General features: G+C 44.6%; 1 long non-coding RNA gene across 1 annotated transcript; it reads left to right on the top strand.

Annotated features, from left to right (window-relative positions):
• Positions 1–17,367, top strand: LOC131504423 (uncharacterized). The gene is made up of 2 exons (XR_009257987.1): positions 1–1,079; positions 17,198–17,367. It is a non-coding gene; the product is annotated as an uncharacterized LOC131504423 (long non-coding RNA).
• Positions 17,368–18,293: the final 926 nt, after the last annotated feature.

The raw sequence follows: 18,293 nt of genomic DNA on the forward strand, positions 1-18,293 counted from the left end.
TCAAGGCAACTTGGCTATACCCATACGTGACAACATCCCTCACGATCTTGTAACATGAAACACTCAATCAGACTACATGTTTGTGTGTTACCATATATGGGAGACAAAGAAGTGAAAAATATGTTTAAAAAAACCCTTGCCACGTGGCATTCGGGGTTGAGTTCTCTGAGTACGAACCCACCTGCGTGGTGCCGGCAGGACTAAAGTTGCTTCCCGGAAAGAAAAGTCTCAGTGTCATGACTCTGCCAGAATCCTGCTACATGACTTGTGGGCTCTCCTCCGGGATTCGGAGACAGTGCGTTTCCACCCCGTTTGCCACCAGGGATGAGAACCTCAGGGCAAGAGGCGGCTCACCTGGCGCCAGCAGACCCCTGGATCCGCAGGGGACTAGCCCTTCCCGCGATCTGGGGCGAGGACCGCCTGTGCGCTAACGGAATCCCGTGAGGGCCAGGAACCAGCTCGGGGAGCGCCGTCAGACGTTCGTTTTGGCAGACCTGCCCGTAAGAGGCAGAAGGGGAGCCTGATCATCTCCCAGAGTTGCCCTAGTAGTTGCATAAGGGGCGAGGAACGAAGCTGCAACTCTAAGGTGTTGGGCGCTGGACAATGGGTGGCAGGTTGGAGTCGCCGTGTGACTGTGTATGGGGACTTGTCTGTCCTTCACTTCCTGGGTAAATGACTATGATCATTAGAGCCAACTGTCTTGGTTATTCTACCTCAGAATGGGGACTTTAAGGAATAGTCCCAAGCGGCTGCTGAAACTCCTTTTCTTTCACGGAAATTCCCTGTCTTCTCCGACTGACATGGACTAATTTCACTGGTGGAAAACAAAACAAAAGAAACTTGGAGTCTGCCCCTCTGTCTGAGCTGACAAGATTTAAAACTGGGAATTCTCTTTCTCTGCCTTCTGCTGGCACCTGGTCTCTTCTGCCTTCCCTTCCCCTCCTCCTATTTCTACACCACCTGGGGCGCAGCCGGCAGAACGGCCTCCTCAATGCCTCAGGCACCATCAGCTCCTCCCACCCTAGATGTCAAGGAGCAAAGACCATCACCGATGTCAGATTTCCCCACCAACATTCCAGGTAAAAATTAACCATGCCTTACCTGGACTCATCAAATAGCCTTATGTGGACTCAAGTAAAACGTATTCAGTGTTTAAGCTAATTTAAGTTTGTTGGTTTGAGATAGACAATGTTTATCAACATCAAAAAAATTAAAACAAAAACTTTTATTCTACCTACATTTGCTGAAGATCAAATAAGCTCATGTTATCTCTGTTCCAATTTGTTAACAAAAGGATGACTTAAAGTGATGTCTAATTTTGTCCCTCTCAAAGCTTTCATGGGTAGGGGCGCCCGGGTGGCTCAGTCAGTTAAGCATCCGACTTCAGCTCAGGTCATGATCTCGCGGTCCGTGAGTTCGAGCCCCGCGTCGGGCTCTGGGCTGATGGCTCAGAGCCTGGAGCCTGCTTCCGATTCTGTGTCTCCCTCTCTCTCTGCCCCTCCCCCGTTCATGCTCTGTCTCTCTCTGTCTCAAAAATAAATAAACGTTAAAAAAAAAAAATTAAAAAAAAAAAAGCTTTCATGGGTAATTGTTAAGATAGCTTTCAAAGTCCTTGGTAACCTAAAACATTAAATTTTTGCTTGCATGATAAGTTGAGATTAAATTCAATGGATACCTAACAAGATAAGAGGCTAAAGCACTAATTACTAGATGTGGGTCTGTGCTTTTGACTTGTTGCAAAAAACTAAGGATATTTGGAACTGTTGAAAAATATGCTTTGTGCTTAATGGATTCATAAGTTTGCCATTTAAAAAATTCTGATGTTGGGAATGCAAACTGGTGCAGCCACTCTAGAAAACATTATGGAGGTTCCTCAAAAAAACAAAAATAGAACTACCCTATGACCCAGCAATTGCACTACTGGTATTTATCCAAGGGATACAGGTGTACACTTTCGAAGGGACACATGCACCTCCATGTTTATAGCAGCACTATCAACAATAGCCAAAGTATGGAGAGAGCCCGAATGTCCATCAGTGGATGAATGGATAAAGAAGATGTAATATATATGTATACAATGGAGTATTACTCGGCAGTCAAAACGAATGAAATCTTGCCGTTTGCAACCACGTGGTTGGAACTGGAGGGTATTATGCTAAGTGAAATTAGTCAGTCAGAGAAAGACAAACATCATATGACTTCACTCATATGAGGACTTTAAGAGACAAAACAGATGAACATAAGGGAAGGGAAACAAAAATAATATACAAACAGGGAGGGGGACAAAACATAAGAGACTCATAAATATGGAGAACAAACTGAGTGTTACTGGAGGAGGTGTGGGAGGGGGGATGGGCTAAAAGGGGAAGGGGCATTAAGGAATCTACTCCTGAAATCATTGTTGGACCATATGCTAACTAATTTGGATGTATATTGTAAAAAATTAAATTAAAAAAATAATAAATAAATAAATAATAACCTCTTAAAAATAAATAAAAAAAATAAAAAATTCTAATGTAACAGAGTTCACAATTGGTTACTACTTAGTTTTCACAGGAGACTAAGGTTTCTAAGGGTTAAAATTCTGCTAAATATAGATAAAACTGATAAAAATAAGAAAAACAACTCTGTATGTAAAAAAGTAGGAGATATGAAAGAAAGATATAAGAAATGTAAATGTATTTTTGTTGATGGTAAAAGAAAGTAATTTTATCCTAAATGAGACTAGTTATTTGGAGAGAAATGGCTTGGGACAAAATCTAAATGCAAAGAAAAGTTGTAGAAGGTTCGTGAAGGAAAATCTTTAAAAAGAAATTTTATGTGTGGTCAGGACGGACTAAGGTTAAAGATGAATGGATTTTAAAAGTACACAGGGTTAAGATTAAACTTCCTCCTCCTTTGATCCAAAGGCTGGGAAAATGATGGCAATACTGTTGGTGCCAGCCTCCAAACCCTTCACATTTGTGTTGTTCTTGTTTAGCAGAGGAATGGATGCCTCTGCCATATGAAGGATGAATGATATATAAAGGGCTTTTACTAAGATGTATGGGAGCTATTTTACTAAACTTAGCCTATTGTATGCCAAAAATGGATATCCACATGACTGAAACATATTTATGTGGGCATTGTTGAAAAAGGCAGGGGAAAAGACCTTGACTTTGGCTCTTTAACCCTCTCCCTCAATGACCAATGATCAATATGTAAGTTACTACTGAACCAAAATAAAATTAGTACATCCTACGACAACCAGGAAAATCTTGCTAGGTCACAGTCCATACCCCCAAGATGCTACTGGCCAGAAATGGAGGGATAAGAAAAAAAAAAAAAAAAATGAAAGTCCAGGTCAGCTCTCAGAGGTAGAGTCAAGCCTGGGTAAGAATGACTACTCCCAGCACCTCGAGAGACTGACGGGGCTCTTGGCTGCCAGTTGCATAGCCAGCCAAAACAAAGGGCCAGGAAATGAGGTTTCTCCTGGTTAGCTATAGGAAATTGAGATAAGGGGCAACTTTTTTCCTTTTTCCTATAGATGGGTAATTCCCCAACCAAGGCCATTACTCCTTTGGAATTCTAATTATGATTCATTTGCTTTTGCCCAAAGCCTTGGCCCCAGTACAAATTGGGAAAAGAGGGAACCTGGGTGCCAGAGGAAATTATCAATGAAAATATTGTCCTACAGTTGTGAAGGGAAATGGGGAGAATTTCCCTATGCTCATTGTTTTGGGGCTTTAAAAAAAATCGAGATATATGTAAGCAATATAAGGTGGATGGTAATTTAATGGCAGCCCTTTCTAAACTCCAGCAATCAGGAGGGGAACAATTAAGGGCACCTTACCTGTATCCAAAACAGACCTAGAGAAGGAGGAAGGGAAGTCTTCCACCTCAACCTCCTCCTCCTCAGGTCCTCAACTATATATTAAAAAAACAAAAAAACAAACAAACAAAAAAAAAAAACCAAACAAACAACTCAGGAAATCTAAGTTTTAGCCCTTCAATTATGCTAAATTGGCCACTATTTTTTTTTAATGTTTATTTATTTTTGAGAGAGAGAGACACAGCGTGAGTGGGGGGAGGAGCAGAGAGAGAGTGGGACACAGAATCCAAAGCAGGCTCCAGGCTCTGGGCTGTCAGCACAGAGCCAGACGCGGGGCTTGAACCCACAAACCATGAGATCGTGATCTGAGCTGAAGTCAGATGCTTAACCGACTGAGCCACCCAGGCGCCCCTAAATTGGCCACTATTTTACAAACACAAAATGGGAGTTCAATAGCCTTCCTGGAGAAGTTGGGGGAGGCTCTCATTAAATATATGGCTATCCCCCATGACACTCCTAAGGCTGAGATAACCTTAAAGGACAAATTTGTCACTCAATCAGCCCTAGATATTCAGAGAAAATGCAATAATTGGCTGTTGGCCTTGAAAGGACCCTGGAGGAGCCCTTATGAGCTACCAGTTGGGCATATTACAAACAAAACAGAAAAGGAAACTTAAAAAAAAAAAAAATCTGAGGCCTTAGTTATGGCCTTACGTACTATGTCAGACCAGACTTCCTGAGGTCCTGGCACCAAGTGCCATTTATATGGCCATTCAGAGCTCGAAAATGAAAACGTCCTCAGAGGGGACAACCAAAATGAAAACCACATAAGCCTTGCCTCTTATATGGAGACAATCACTGGAGATCTGAATGCCCTTGGGGACCTCTATCTGTGAGGGCTCAGATAACCAATGTCCCTGGAAGGGACTAACTGGGGCCTGGGACTCTTCACAGTTGCTCCCCTAAACCAACTGTCTATCAGAAACCCAGAGCCTCAGATAACTCTAAATATGGAAGGAAAACTGGTTGATTTCCTTCCTAACACCAGAGCTACCTTTTCTGTCCTCTTTTCCACTCCAGGCCAACCACCCAAACGCAGCATGACGATTAGAGGCATCTTCGAAAAACTTGTAACTAAATTTTTCTCTCAGTCCCTGGGATGTATATGGGGAATCCTAATTTTTTCTTATTCTTTACTGAGAATGCCAGAGAGCCTTACTCCTTTGCTACAAAGGAACATTATAACTAAATTAGAGACTATGGTGCCACTAACTCCAGGACAGATAAACAATTATGTAAGTTTTTGAAAATTACTGGATGTTGTAGGCTATAGATACCAGGGTTCAGGAGAATAGTTTGCTGCTCTATCAATTATTAAAGGAGACTCAATCCCACCTACTCTCCCCCGAAAAATAAACTGGGGTCTTACTTCTAGACACTGTCTCCAGCCCTTGGAATGGTTACAAACACAGCAGGGCAATTACTATCACCAAGCTCACAAAGCTAAAAGATTATTAAAACACAGCATCAGGCTTCTCCTTTAGGGGGGGATACTTATCAAAGGGCCCAAAGGATGTTTACTAAAAAAATTTGTCAAGGACAGTTCTGTAAGTAGTATCAGGCGATGAAGTGTATCTTAAAAACAATCCTTTCAACCACAAACTTGCTCTCCCAGACAATCAAGGAACTGGAGACTATGTAGGAAAGACTAACAATTAGGTCTCACTCAGATGCCAAGGTTAAAAAAAAAAAAAAATTCCAACATCTGTTTATATGGGTTAATGCTTTTACGTATTGGGTAAATGCCTTCCCCTACAAGACAGAAAAGGCACAAAAAGTAATAAAAATTCTCCTTTATAAAATATTACCCAGGTTTTGCTTGCCTAAAAATTTACCTAAAAGTTTTACACATCAAAATAAAGCAGAATGTCTGCTTATATTCAAGAAAACTCTACATAACACCGCACAAGCATTAGATGCTTTAAAAACTTTTTTTTTTAAATTAAGTTAGGGCCAAACTGTTGGAAATACAGCCACCATTGATTATTTACTGCTCCTGCTTCTCCATCACCTGAGTTATGAGAGATTCCCTGGCATATGTTGTTTACAAAGTCAGGGTCTCCTAGATTATTTGACAGGCTTGGAAACTGTAGACATTATCTTAAGATGCCATCTTCTTGGTCAGTATAATCTTTACTTTGTGTTTTTCTCTTTGTGTCTGCTAATGTTTATGCCACCTCCTGCCTGCCAGCCTTCCTGTAAAACCATACTGTGGGCCACTTGACCGACCTCGGGTATGTAATGCCCGAAGTTCAGAAATCTCCCACAAAAGACCACCAGAGTCGTGAGCCAAAGCCAAGTGGCAGGGATCGTTTATTGCAGGTTCGAACCTGGTTCCCCACACACTCGTCGCCAGTGTTAAAAAGGGGGCCTCGAACAAGGTTGGTACAGCGTTTTTATAGACAGAGACAAATAGTATAGGGGAGGTTTTAAATTATGAGGGGCCTGATTGGCTGATTTTAAAGTAAGGGCATTCGTTGTTTTCTGATTGGGCGTCCTTTGTCTGTCCTTTAGGCGGGAAGGCTTTGTCTGTTACTTGTGGCGGGAGAAAGAAAAAGGGGAAGGGGGAAAGGGGTAGGGTAGGTGAGGAAAGCGTTAAGCAAGCAGGTTTACAGAAGCGAGAAATGCCGGTTAGTTTACGTATAATTGCTTATTTCATCACATATCAGACTTTACCTAAGGAGGTTTATAACCCATTTACCACACACGGCGGGTTACATTCAGGAAAGGTTTTACAATACTTGTAGCAAACAGCAAGCAAAACGGACTTTTCAGCAATTATATATAATTTTTTTATCAAAGATCTATAATGAGCAGAAAAGAGAACTTTAGCTTTAAACTGAGGCAGGGCAGTCATTTGGAATAAGAGCCGTTCTTTTCATTCCCCCCTGTCTCAAGTACCTGGGGACCCAATCTTGGGCCCTCTGGTGTTATTTAATTGAGCTCGTTATTTACATTTAGTAGTTGATATTGTGGTCTAAGGACCATAACCTGAATGGCGTTTAGCCTATCTCTGATAAAGTTCATTATCTTGTTGAATATAATGGGGCCGATGGCAAGGAGAAGGAGAAGACCTAGTAGGGGGCCTAGAAGAGGGAGAAGGTAGGGTAGATAACCATGGAGTGCTGACCACAGTGGATTTTCGGCCATCTCCTTCTGTCGGCGTGCGAGGTCCTCTTGGAGCTGTTTGAATTTAGTTCGAACTATTCCTGATTTGTTGGCATAGAAACAACATTTTTCCTGCAAGGCTAAGCAAATGCCACCTTGTTCTGCGGTTAGATCTAATCCCCTTCGGTTCTGCAACACTACTTCTGCCAGGGAATCTAACTGATCTTGTAAATCTTGGATTGTCCCTGACAAGGCCCCGACGTCGTTGATTAGCTGTTGGGAGAGTTGTTGATAGGAGTGGATGGAGACTCCTAATCCTGCTGTCCCTGTAGCTAGGGCGCCTGTAATTCCTAGTCCTGCCAGGAGGGGGATAATAGTTACAGCTCGTTTGGATCTGCCAGCTATAAAATCCAGGCTAGGAATGGGCATGGGGGCTTCTCCCGCAACCAGGTCGATATCGGGTAGTAAGGTGGCTAGGACACATATTCCAGTCCAATTATGGGGAAGATAAGTGTACGCTAAGTTGTTTCCACAGACGAATACAGTAGTATTAGTACTGCATAGGGAGGAGTTAATAGTGATGTACTGGAGGCATCAGACAAGGGACGTGATTCCCACATCTATGGTGCTATTCTGAGAGGTAAAGTTGTTTATGTAGCAAGAAGTATTGAACGGACTGATAAACTGAACAGGGAAAGGTGGAGGTAGGGAGGAAGGGAAGCAGTTGTCGGTTGTGTTGATATTAAGTATGGTGGGGATGGCGATGGGTCGGGGAGTTTGCTGAGGTAGACACAGCCAGCAATTTTGGGCTAAAATTGGGTTAGTGGTGTTTAAGAGCGAGAAAGTGGTTTCTAGGACAGACATTGTCTGAGGGTCTAACTTGTAAGGGCTGTGTTTAGGAAGAATTAGGGGGTGGTAGTTAAGCTGTGGATACATATGTTTTACGATGTCTTTAAGTCTTGTTTGTGTTTCAGTCTGTCTGACGGTATCTTGGGGTCCCCCTCCGTCGGATACATGAATGGGGGCCCGAGGGCTCCAGCAGACTGCAGCTCCAATTATGCCAGAGCAGCCGACTTGAAGTTGCATATTATTATCGCTAACTTTTGCGGCCCTGACACTCTGTAAGATAGCTGTGAAGTAGGTTGTGGGGTTGTCTGGTCCTATACATTGTTGGTACGAGTCATAACAAGAGCTGTGTATGGACTCTTGGAAAGTGGAGCAAGGGCTTATTGCCATGGGGGGCAGCGGCTTGGGTTTGTTAACACACAACCATTGCTGTTTTTCGAGTCCTGTGCTGCCATAAGTCTGGGTGAAGTAAGCAATTGTGGTTCCACAGTCTTGTAGTTGAGTGTAGCTTCGCTGCAGACCCCCTTTGTTTACAGAGCCGGCCACTATCTTTTTACTGCGTGGTAGGGCAATGGTGTTAACCACGCCACCTCTGCAATCACAGGGCCTTCCATACAGAGCTTGTAACAATCTCTGTTTGTCAATGGGGGCATTTAGTCCTCCCTCCAGGAGTTTGAGGTTGAGGGCTAGTAGGACGAGGGTCACTATCCTGAACATGTTTAGGGAGAGTATGGCGTGAGATTAGGTTGGGGGGCTAAGGTTATGGGTTTGGTCTCTGGGGTTGTTTTTGACATAGGGTCAGTTTTAAAGGGTGGGTCTTACTCCAGTCTACCGTCCAGGCGGTGTTGGCTTTTGGCACGAAGTTTTCTTGAATCGTAGAGGGGTCAGCCGGTCAGGCGTGGGTGTAATGGATCCAGGTAGCAACCCCGTCGACTTTGAGAGCGGTGGGTGTAGTCAGGATCACAATATAGGGTCCCTTCCACCGTGGTTGGAGGATCTCCCGCTTGTGTCTCCGCACGTATACCCAATCTCCAGGTCGGTAGTGATGTGGCTCAGAAGGGGGCCCGTTTTCATAAATGGCTCTCAATCTGGGCCAAACTTCCTGGTGGGTGCGCTGGAGTTCCCTCAGGGAAATAAGTTTATGATCATCAAATTCAGTTAACACATTAGACTGTAGGTTGGGAATTATAGGGGGGGGGCACTCCATACATGATTTCAAAGGGGGTTAATCCCAGTTTGTAAGGGGAGTTCCGCACCCTGAACAGAGCGTAGGGGAGTAAGACTACCCAGTTAGCGCCAGTCTCCATGGTCAATTTGGTTAGGGTCTCTTTTAGGGTTCTATTCATTCTTTCTACCTGTCCTGAGCTTTGGGGTCTATATGCACTGAATACACTTTTGCCAAATTAGTGGGCTTACGTGCAGCAGCCCGGAGACCCGCCATTAGAGTCTGGCGATAAATGCGCCGCCGTCCCCTACCTTCTGCTGTGTTGTAGTCCCAGCCATCCTGTGGGGGGTCGGGTTAAGGGAAAAGCTGCATTAATGAGATCAAGGTTAGCAGTGGGTTGGCCATCATCTCTAGGAACCAACTTTCTTGCTTCCACTTGAATTCTTTCTTGCTCCTCGGTGGTGAACAGGATTCGGAGGAGCTGCTGACAATCATCCCAGGTGGGTTGATGGGTAAACATTACACTGTCTAAGAGACTTATTAAATCTTTCGGAAAATCGGGCATTTTGGGTTTTCCAATTATACAGATCACTGGTAGAGAAGGGCCAGTACTGAAGTCGGGGATTCCCCGTGTCGTCAGGAGGCCCTATTTCTCGTAGGGGTAGAGCTATGGTAGAGTCAGGAAGGTGGGGCCCTGACTCGTGTAGGGCTCGTCTACGGGTACGTCCAGCTGGCCCTTGGATTTCGCTTTCACTAGATATAGGAGCGGGCTGGGCCTCCCTGTCTTCTAATCTTTCTGTGGGCTGGGCTACGGGAGGCTCTGCCGGCGCGGCGGGAATAGGAGCAGCTTGCGGAATCAGAGGGGGAACCTGGTAAGGGGGTGGGTCAAGGGAAAGTAAGTCTTGGCTGTCAGGGAGGACAGAGGGTGCAGTTGGAGTTGGTGGCTTAGGAGGGTGGTTGATAGGTTTAGCTGCCAGAATGTTACATGGTCCTGTTATTATAAAGAGGGCCATCCAGGGGGGTGGGTTTTCTATGAGATCTTGCCATACTAAGATATAGGGAGCCTGATCCGGGTGGCCTTCTTTCCCTGGTAGGAAAATCTGTGATTTTACTTTAAGGACCACAGAGAGGCAGAAGGTTCCCTCTGGTGGCCAATCGACCTCAAAGGTAGGCCATTCAGAGCGACAATAGGTGATCAGCCTCCTTCTGCGAATGTCCAGGCTTAGGTTGTGTCCTCTAGCTTTTACATCCCTGAAGTTAGCGAGAAGGAGGGAGAGGGGGGTGCTCTGCGTCTGGCCCATTTTAGGATTTAGAGAAAAGGGGAGGAGAGGAGTGGGGTGCGAGCAGCCTGGACGTGGGGGAGGGGACGTCGCCGGCCAAACCGCAGGGAGCTGAGGAAGGAGGAGAGAGGAACAAAGGATGGAATAATTAATTCTGATCAGCCGAGAAAACACTTAATCCCAATAAAACATCCGACCCATGAAAGAAAAACAAGAACTAACAAGAATCTTTCGCAGCAGTTCCAACTTTCTGGTGCCGTTTCGGCCAGCCCAACAGAAAGGGTTATGGCTAAGACGGCGGTAATTACAAGGGCCCAGGGGTGACAATACATTTAGACCGACATAGAAGCACTCGCGTACTCGCCCGTCCGCGTCCCTCGCGGGAACTTAGGTGCCTCTTAGCATGGGCGGGCAGGTATAAACCCCCTGCTTGGATCAAAATAAATTTTGACCGCCTTAAGCCGTATGAGGATCACCGCGGAAGTCGGGTTAGAGCCCACTCGAATCCCGTAGCTTATGCCGTGGGACTACACATAGGGGAAGTCAGGCGCGTGCCCCTGACTCCCGACAATCATTCCAGTCATTTTTAACAAACAGACACACAGACACACATCACACCGAAATACGAGTAGCAATTGGCATGCCTAAACGGTTTTATTATTTTTTTTATTTTTAGCACTCTGGAAGTTTATAGAGAAAATGAAGTATTTAGTTCGCAGGCGCGTTGGGCGTAAGCAGCCCACAGAAAAGAATCCTGATGGGCCAAAAAGGCCCCCCGATGGACCAAGAAGGTCCCCTGATGGGCCAAGAAGGCCCCCAGATGTCAGTGGACGTCTCCAACTGACCCCGGCCGGGTGCCCTATAGCGCGTCCGCCAGGGTCACACCAGCTTCCAGACAGAACCGGTTCTCAGGAAAAAGAGGAACGTAACGTAAGAGGAACGTTACAGCCGGCACACTTACCGATCGGAATTTACATACGACCCGTTGACCTGAAGTCTGGTGGGCTCGGGGGAGATCTCGGTGGGACCTCCAAATGTAATGCCCGAAGTTCAGAAATCTCCCACAAAAGACCACCAGAGTCGTGAGCCAAAGCCAAGTGGCAGGGATCGTTTATTGCAGGTTCGAACCTGGTTCCCCACACACTCGTCGCCGGTGTTAAAAAGGGGGCCTCGAACAAGGTTGGTACAGCGTTTTTATAGACAGAGACAAATAGTATAGGGGAGGTTTTAAATTATGAGGGGCCTGATTGGCTGATTTTAAAGTAAGGGCATTCGTTGTTTTCTGATTGGGCGTCCTTTGTCTGTCCTTTAGGCGGGAAGGCTTTGTTACTTGTGGCGGGAGAAAGAAAAAGGGGAAGGGGGAAAGGGGTAGGGTAGGTGAGGAAAGCGTTAAGCAAGCAGGTTTACAGAAGCGAGAAATGCCGGTTAGTTTACGTATAATTGCTTATTTCATCACATATCAGACTTTACCTAAGGAGGTTTATAACCCATTTACCACACACGGCGGGTTACATTCAGGAAAGGTTTTACAATACTTGTAGCAAACAGCAAGCAAAACGGACTTTTCAGCAATTATATATAATTTTTTTATCAAAGATCTATAATGAGCAGAAAAGAGAACTTTAGCTTTAAACTGAGGCAGGGCAGTCATTTGGAATAAGAGCCGTTCTTTTCAGGTAGACTCTGACTGCTGTCCCCCTACACCGTCCCTTATCAGCTTGAAGAAGCCAGAGCAGTCATTGTCCCTGTTCCCTAACAGCAGTTATAGGCTCTATTCCAGGGAGAAATAGATAGGGAAAAGGATAACATTAGGCAGGGAGAGATAAGGGGCCTTCGGAGAAAGACTGCAGCTGCCAGTGGGAGGCTAAAGAAGCAAATGGGGTTCTCCCTTATAAAGTCCTTTATAGGCACCCTTCCCCCATTATCAAGGGCATAAGCAGGGAGGGGGGATCTAAATGAGATAAACAATAAGACAACAGATGTGGGCTCTTGGCTTTACCCTAACCACCTTCTACCCCCGGGTCAGGGAGCGATTAGCTGTAAATCTGACCACAGACACTCACCCCTTTAAACCAGGAGATGCAATATAAATAAAGGAATGAAATGTCCAACCCCTAAAACCCCTCTGGAGGGGCCCATTCACTGTCATTTTGTCCACCTCTACTGCAATAAAGATAGCAAGTGGGTCCCTGGATTCACTACAGCAGAGTGAAGCCAGCATCTCGAAACTGGGAATGCATCCCTGATCCATCAACGCTGTGCAAACTGACCATACGGAAGAAGCAATCTGCAACTCCAGAGGCTCCAGGAGACTGCAGCCCTGCTTTAGTCACGAGGGGAAGCTGACTATTCTATGTATGACAGAAGCTTGAGGAATCCACGGTCAGGTGAAACAAAAGACTGTCCTTATTTTTATAGGTTTCCTTACTTCAGTGATGCACTGTCACGCTTTGTTTCTCACTGTAATTGTGATTCTTCCTCTACTCTTTGCCATAGGATTGGCCATGACCACCCTGGCTGCTTGGAAATGTGTTAAGAGGTTTCTGTTAACACTCACCTTCCTTTTGTGGATAGGATACTTCGTCGGTACCAACGTGGGAAAACAATGGCCATAAGAGTCTAGAAAATTAGATCCCCACAAACCTTATAGTAAAACAAAATACCCCAGTCCTACTACTGGGGTTTGGCTCCTCGGAAGTTCAATTATTGGGAAAAAAATGCCTTGCCTGGTGGGGAGAAAGTTCATCATCGTCTCTGTTAAAAATTTAACATGTCTAGGCCAAAGATTTTATAATTCAACTGCCCAGAAAACTCAATGGTGGGGGACCCCAGATCACTTTGAGCCAGATCCCCCTTGTCTAACTTCTCTCATCTTTGACAGGCCTGAGACAGTGTCAGCGCAGCCATCAAATGGCGGGCCCCAGGTGGACTGTACTAGATATGTGGAAGGACAGCTTATACAGTACTTTCCTTAGTCTGGTCAGGGTCATATGTGCTGGAAGCTATTCGTCTTTCTTCCTGCTCCCACTTGCCAGAGGGAAACATTTGGGAGTCCAAGTGTATGGGGACAGGGTAACTCAAAGGAAGCAGCATGCCTCACAAATGAACGATTAAAAAGATAATAAATGGCCTCCATGCATTGAATCCAATATTATGGCCCTGCCACCTGGTTGGAGGATGGGTATTGGGGCTACTACGTACCCATTTACATGCTAAACCGCATAATTAGACTGCAAGCAGTTACAGAAATTATAACCACTGAAACTGCCAGAGCTCTTAACTTACTAGCCAAGCAACAAACCAAAATGTACAATGCCATCTATCAAAATTGCTTGGCTTTGGGTTACATGCTTGCTTCTGAGAGAGGTGTTTGTGAAAAATTTAACCTGAGCAACTGCTGCCTACAGATAGATGATGAGGAAAAAGTCATGGAGGAGATCACAGATCAAATAAAAAATGTTGCTCATGTCCCAGTCCAGACCTGAACGGTTAAAACCCCAGGGAGTTATTTGGAGGATGGTTTTCAACTCTCGGGGGGATACAAAACCCTCATGGAAATTATCCTTCTAATTTTGGGAGGGTGCTTTATCTTACCCTGCTTAGCTCCCCCAGTTGTATGGTCTGCCTTCAGTCTCATTGAGGCCATAATTTAAAAAAGAGACGGCCATTCATGTAATTATGTTATAAAAATATAAACCTCTATGGGGCGCCTGGGTGGCGCAGTCGGTTAAGCGTCCGACTTCAGCCAGGTCACGATCTCGCGGTCTGTGAGTTCGAGCCCCGCGTCAGGCTCTGGGCTGATGGCTCGGAGCCTGGAGCCTGTTTCCGATTCTGTGTCTCCCTCTCTCTCTGCCCCTCCCCCGTTCATGCTATGTCTCTCTCTGTCCCAAAAATAAATAAAAACCGTTGAAAAAAAAAAAAATTAAAAATATAAACCTCTAAACCAAGATGATGCTCTTTGACCTAAATAGAGGGGTCCGAGCATCACAGGGGGGAATGTGGTAGGGTCCCCTCCCTAAGGAAAGAAAAAAAAAAAAATACCTCAAGGCAACCTGGCTATATGCACATACATACGTGACAACATCCCAGACCTTGTAACATGAGACACTTAATCAGACTACATGTTTGTGTGTTACCATACATGGGAGACAAAGAAGTAAAAAATATATTAAAAAAGACTATGCCACATGGCATTCAGGGCTCAGTTCTTTGGATACGAACCTAACTGAGCGGTGCCTGCAGGAATAAAGTTGCTTCCTGGGAAGAGAGCCTTGGTGTCACGACTCTATGTGAGAATCCTGCTACAATAGAAGAGAATGCTAAATATTAGGGAGTAATCAGCAGTCCCCTCCTAAGTTTTCTCTTTCCTTTTTTCTTCAGGAACAATTTTATAGGACTTACTAAGAACCAAGTAATGTTCTAAGTTTTTTTAGGTCTATAAAGTCATCGAATCCTCATAGCAGCACTCTAAGTAAGGTGCTCACGTTTTACAGAGGAGGAAATTGGAAGTCAAGAGAAATAAAGTAACTTGCCCAAGTTTGCACAGCTAGATAATTGCAGAGCTAGGATTTGAACCAGACAGTTTGGCTTAGCCTCTGTGATATACTGCCTTCTCTCCGCTATATTTCAGAATATTTTTAGTCCTCTATGATGAGGGGGCATAAGAGGCAAGCTGACAATCTCACAAACACCCTTTCCCTCCCCACCCCCTCAAGGTGGGATATGTGTGACATTCCTCAGGCATTCCTGGCTGCCCAGGAACAAAGGAAAGGACAGAAAATAAATGGTTAACTAATAGAGATCAGAGTCATGCAGGTCATGAGTCCTCATCAGTTTAGGTATGTCTTAGTAAATTACAAGAAAAAGGCAATTTTTTTTTAAGTTTGTTTATTTATTTTGAGAGAGAGAGAGAGAGAGAGAGGAAGAGAGACAGTGGGGGAGGGCAGAGAGAGGTGGGGAGAGAATCTCAAGCAGGGCCCAAACCCACCAACCGTGAGATCATGACCTGAGCTGAGTCAAGAGTCAGACACTTAGGGGCGCCTGGGTGGCGCAGTCGGTTAAGCATCCGACTTCAGCCAGGTCACGATCTCACGGTCCCTGAGTTTGAGCCCCGCGTCAGGCTCTGGGCTGATGGCTCGGAGCCTGGAGCCTGTTTCCGATTCTGTGTCTCCCTCTCTCTCTGCCCCTCCCCCGTTCATGCTCTGTCTCTCTCTGTCCCAAAAATAAATAAAAAGCGTTGAAAAAAAAAAAAAATTAAGAGTCAGACACTTAACTGACTGAGCCACTTAGGTGCCCAAGAAAAAAGCAATCTTATCAATAGCCTAATCTCCGGAAACTATAAACTTAGTTTCCTGGAGCCCCAACATCACCCTCTCTTCCATAGTGATGTGGGGAACAAAGTCAAGAAGGAAATGGTAGATAAATTTCTTTATAAACTGCAGTCCATTGACAGTATAACATTTTTCCAGGAGCTCCCTACTGTCTTAATGTTAATGCCTTACTAGAGGGAAAACCACCTGAGCTTGACAATAGCAAGGCCTCAGGCATCTTAGGAGTCCTCTTTAGCACATCAAAGTCCCTCTGGAGGCCTCCATTTTGACTTTACCTCCCCCAACTCCATAGTGTCTAACCAGTCACTCTTCACAATCCCAGTGCTGCTCTTTCTGCCTACGGATCTCCATGCTTTAATAAAATCACCTTTTTGCACCAAAAATGTCTCAAGAATTCTTTCTTGGCCATCAGCTCCAAACCCCCCCAATCCAAAACCCCCTCACTCTATATGAAGCAATAGAAGGGCTTTAGCTACATATGGAAGATACTGTCTTTATATTCACAAAACAAATAAGCAGAAGGAATATGAGCTATTAAATAAGGAAAATGAGCTATTAATTCCAGGTAGTCACATATATTTCTCTTTTAAACACCAACATGAGTATAAAGAATAACATGAGGCTTAACATAGGAACAAAGTATTTGAATGCCCAGCATTTGATCATTTAGTCATTTAGTGAATATGTATGTAAGCCAATAACAACAGCAAGAGAAGTCAAATCAAAGATACACTTTGTCTCTACTTAAGCCCCACTAAAATAACAGTAAGGAAATTCTTTTAAGCCATAAACCCATGAGAACAAAAACAAGGGGAAAGCGAGTAGCAACAAAAATTATAGAAGTTAGAATGCAAATGGACAGGTAGTAACTGACAGCAGATTCAGATAAGCTGAGTCCTAGATCAGTCATGGAGAAAGCCAAAAAAGCAACTAGAATTACCCCCACAAGACTCAGGACTTGGTTCAGGACTAAATACAGGAGGATCATTCACTTAAAGGTCTTAATGAGAAACAACTAGATCCCCAGATCCCTACCCCCGGTCCACATAGCCCTGCCAATTGGTCTCTCTTCATTTTAGCAAGAGATTAGAGTTTATACTCTGAAGAGGGTGAGCAAAGAGTGTCTGAATTAGGAGAAACCAGGCACAGCTGAAGTGGAGGGGCAGTGCTGAAATAGAAACAAAAACTGACTATCAGCAGAATGAACGTTGGGATCCTTAGCCCTTTTTCCCTCCTCTGCCACTGCCCTAGCCCAACAGCTATCACTCCTTACTTTAGCAACCTCCTAACTGAAGGATCTTCCTGCTTCAAATCTTGCCTGTCCACAACTTTCTTCTCCAAAGCAGCTAGAGTACATTTTAAAAATGTAATTAAGATTACATTATTCCTCAACTAAAGGTTTTCCAATGGCTGCTCCAGAATAAAATCTAAATCCTTTTCTGTGGTCTACAAGGTTCTGCATGATATGTTCCCAGTCTTCTCCATCTTAATCTGGAAGCACATTCCCTCTGGATCACTATGGTTTAACCACCCCGGTCTCTTTTATTCCTTGAACATGCCAAGTTTGTTCCCATATCAGGGCCTTTTTCTTTTCCAGATTCATTTTTTTGCAAGGTTGCTTCTTCATCATTTGCCGGAGTCCAGCTCCAGCAGGCCCAGGGGTTCCCGAAGGATGGAGGGCATCGGTGAAAATAAAACAAAACTAAAATAAAAAACTAAAAAATAAAAAACTAAAACTAAAATAAAAATGGACACAGATAACAGCAATGTGTTGAACTGGCCGATTTATTGTAGTAAACGTGGCATTATACTTGCTAGTGATTTCCTTGTAGCATACGTCATCTATGTTTTTGTAACATTACCTAACTTTGAAAATGTTCCTATGTGTAATCAACCTTTAAGAAATAACATGGCGATTTTCCCCTAGTTTTCCCGCATACCCTTTGATTATTGATTAATTTCTTACATTATTCCATTATGCATCTGCGTTTATCTATAATCTACAAAGCATTTGCTTTGGTGTTCTCGTGAAAGGCCCTCCATTTCTCAACACCGCAAGTGGAACAGTTACAGGGACATGACCTCCTAACCACATGAGGCCAGAAGAACAATGTGCTTGCCTTGGTCCCAGGTGCCAGGAAGGGGCTGAAAAAGCCTTAGAAACCCATGCCTCATACATTCTCAGAGAGACAATGCACCTAGGAACCAATGAACCGACTAGGTTCAGTCATCATCTGGAATGCCTTGGTGGGGGGGGGTGGCGCTCCAGGTGGGCCTAAGGGTTGAAGTCACCTGTGCCCAGAGATACACTCCTTAGTTGCCAGAGTGAAGCTTTCAAATCCATTTGTCTCTCCTTTACAGGCCCTCTTTGCTGACAAAGGTATGAGGCTATCCTTCCTGTAAGTAGAAGTCTCCATAGGGGATGACAAGGGCTAAACGTAAGGCCGCTCAGTTTCTTGCGGAACCTTATTTTCTTCCCTAATGGTTCTTTTCCCAGGGGGCCTGCCGAGGGCAATTCCCCAACAGACAATACCCCAGGTAGTTTTAAGGCCAAATTACCTAAAAGTGGGAGTACAAGAAGCTTCACTGTCATTGGGCCGCCCTACAGTCACCAATCCGTCCACAGGCCGGGCCCTGCTACTCAGGCTTGGATAGCTCGGCTTCCAGCAATCATTCAATTCTGGGATCTAATG

The sequence above is a fragment of the Neofelis nebulosa genome, chromosome 2 (genome assembly GCF_028018385.1).
Source record: "Neofelis nebulosa isolate mNeoNeb1 chromosome 2, mNeoNeb1.pri, whole genome shotgun sequence".
NCBI classification, from domain to species: domain Eukaryota; kingdom Metazoa; phylum Chordata; class Mammalia; order Carnivora; family Felidae; genus Neofelis; species Neofelis nebulosa.